The 3,252-nt window shown below is 34.2% G+C and overlaps 1 long non-coding RNA gene across 1 annotated transcript; it reads right to left on the bottom strand.

Moving 5' to 3' along the window:
* Positions 1 to 2,192: 2,192 nt before the first annotated feature.
* LOC107061461 (uncharacterized) lies at positions 2,193 to 2,589 on the bottom strand. The gene is made up of 2 exons (XR_001473989.1): positions 2,434 to 2,589; positions 2,193 to 2,328 (listed from the first exon to the last, which is right to left on the bottom strand). It is a non-coding gene; the product is annotated as an uncharacterized lncRNA (long non-coding RNA).
* Between the last annotated feature and the right edge of the window lie 663 nt (positions 2,590 to 3,252).

Here is a 3,252-nt window from a genome sequence, read left to right as displayed (position 1 = left end):
AAAAAAATATATTTTAATTATGATTTATAGTACTTTTAAATATAACGTATAGTGTGTTTGTAGGCTCTTATTAGATTGAAAAAATATTTTAAATTAGTAATTATTGTAATTAATAGTGTATATTACGTAATTTTCAAATTTGTAATAAATTTTTTTAAATATTAAGTCTAATAATTTATAGTATCTTAAATGTAATCTTTGAATACACATAAATTAAAAAAAGAAATAAGACAAATAAATTATAAATTGAATAATTGACATTTTCAAATATTAATTTACCACAAAATGAAAGTGAAGGAAGAAGTTGTGAGGCAAAAATAAAGAGAAGGGAATGGAATTAGTGAGGTAGGGTCCATATCCATTAAAAGAGATTGAAATAAATGCATGGCAAATTGAAAAGGTGTCAAATAGACAGGAAAACGGGCCCACATGCATTGAATAGTTGGCAGCCATTGAGTGGGTCACTAATACACGTGGCAGCATTTGCATTTCACGCTTTTGGCTCCGAAAATCGCGTGTTTATTTATTTAAAGGTAGGATAGTTAAAGTGCCTATTTGTGCATTATGAAAGTTGGAGGTCAAAGTTAAAATTTGAAACCAAGTTTAGGGGCCAATATATGTATTATGCCTATATTTATTCGTTTCCCTCATGATGAACTACATCATGAATAGGGACAACTGTTAAGCCATATAAAATATAGAATTTACCATTCAAGTTATAGAATAGGGACAACTGTTAAGCCTCTTCGAACTAATGCCCACAAACTAAGCATAGGCATGAAAAATGATAGCATTTTTCACTTAACAATTAAAATCAAAAAATAGAAGAGGAAAATAAAGGATTCATTTTTTACAAAAGTTGAAAATTAATAAGGACAACTACACCAAAAATTCTGTTAATTTCATCAAAACAAAGAACTAGTAATTAAACTTGTTTAATTATCACTACAAAGTTGGATGATGCATCAGCCTTCTGCACAAAGTAACTACATAAATAATACTATAGCCATAGTCATAGGCAGCTGTAATGAATAATAAGTTATAACTACAACAATAGCACAACTTTGGCTCACTGATAGGCTTCACAACTTCACATACAGTTGCCTTCTCTCTAATCATACCATTGGCACTCCACTTGATTAATAACAAGAGGAATAAGACCTATTTCGAGAAGATCTTCAGTTTTTCAATAAAGAAATTGCTAACTCCAATAGCTCTAATTTTCCCAGAATCATCAAGTTTCTTTGTTACTTACCATGTTTCTTTGAAACACATTTGTTCTAGGATCCTTAATAATTGCCTCTAATAAGGGCCTTTCCTATCTCTCTGCCTCTCATATCAGCAGCATGGACAATTTGGCGATGGGAGCGGCCCGCTTCCCTGGCTAGATGCAGATTGCCATCCTCCCCATGATTAAACAAAGCACCCATAGCAATCAGTTCTCTAATTCTCTCAGGTCCTTCACTACACACAACCTGGATCAAGTTTTTCCTAACTGAGAAGAAGTTATCAGTTGTGATGTCCCACAAATCAAGCACAACATAAAACTTTCTTGAAATCAATATATGTTTATAGAGATAAACAAAAATAGCATAGAGCAAACTAATTGATGTTCCTTAAAAAAGTGGTGCTGATTTAGGGAGAGTTCTATGATACCTTTGTGTGTTCTCATAAAAAATAAAAAAAACAACATAGTACTATAGTACAAAGTAAATGAAATCCCGATATCAAACCGAAAGAGACAACACAAGTTTATTTCCATTTTAATTTTATTTCTTCCTTCTTGCATGTCACTTTCAAGCTCTCTTCTCCAAATGTTCAAACACATAAGTCAACAATCTGAACCGTGAAGAATAGGACTACTACATACTCCAATGAAAAGGTTACATTTTTCCCACTAAGCCAATTGACTAAGAACTCTACATGCAGCTCAAACGACTTGACGATTAAGATATCTACATCTGGAGAGCAGATGTAAGTCCACATTTTCAAAACCCAAAGAACAAAATTTGGCGGTGTTTTGAAGGAAATAGTTAACCTGGAAATCGAAGCAGCAAAATCTCAGGAGAGTGGAGAAGAAAGAAAATAACAACATAAATTTAAGAATAAAAGATCAAAACATAGAATGGACTATTAGTTGAAGTTAAGATATTGTTATGATCTCAACCAAGACCAAAATTCAAATATAGAAATTAAACAATCAACTCAACACTTTTTTGGGAATTTTCTGTTATTTATCAAAAACAGAGAAATGGTACTCAAACCAACAGGGAAATTCTAACTAGTAAAAGAAATGAGATTAATATTGAGCTCCATTCAAGAATTGATCTGCAGAAGAAGAAGAAGAAGAAGAGAGGAAAGAATCAGATTGAGATGAGATGAGCAGAGAATTTGAGAGGGAGAAAAGAGCACAAGGAAAGGGTTGAGAATTACCAGATTTCAGTTAGCCTTCTCTCTCTTTTGTGATGTGTATATATAACCATCTGTCCACGTGGCACGATCTCGTCCCTTGAGCTTAATTAACTAAAATAAATCTTGGCCCTTCATTCTTTTATTTACTCAGTTAAGACTTATACTCCTTCCGGACTTCGACTCTTAACGGCAACATTTGATCAATTAGTTGAGATCATAACATACCCTCCGCCTTCAAATGATCTTTGTCCTCAAGGATTGGGATTAAAATTAGGGAAGGTGGTGCGTAAGTGTTGGTAGTCCTCTCATGTAGCATCCTCAGGAGGGAGGTTTGACCATTGAACTAAAACCTTGACAGCAGTAACATTGTTTTTCTTAACCATTTGCCGTTGCAGAATGGCAACTGGTTGCACTATAAACTGACCATCCGCTCCAGTGTTAGGCAGAGTAGACTGAACCACGACACGATCGCCCACTTTCTTTTGAGTAATGAAACATGGAAGACATGGTGGACCTTGGATTCAGGTGGTAATGCTAGTTTGTAAGCAACATTACCAATTCTAGCAATAACCAGATAGGGACCATAGTATTTAGAGCTGAGCTTAAGGTTCCTCCTTAGTGCTAATGATGTTTGTTTGTATGGTTGTGAAACGACCCCAAAAAAAAAATGCCCGAAAATGTGCTTCGGAAACACCTATAATTGTAATTTCCATATATCTCAAAATCCGTGCATAATTTCGGAAATTCGACTTCATATTCTTATTCAGGGGGTCAAATTGAGTGGGAAATGGGTCTAACCCGAATTTTAGAGCAACCGTATCAAAATTCGAAAATCGCAAA

This window comes from Solanum tuberosum, unplaced genomic scaffold, assembly GCF_000226075.1.
Source record: "Solanum tuberosum cultivar DM 1-3 516 R44 unplaced genomic scaffold, SolTub_3.0 scf00140, whole genome shotgun sequence".
NCBI classification, from domain to species: domain Eukaryota; kingdom Viridiplantae; phylum Streptophyta; class Magnoliopsida; order Solanales; family Solanaceae; genus Solanum; species Solanum tuberosum.
This window is presented reverse-complemented; position numbering and strand designations above follow the sequence as displayed.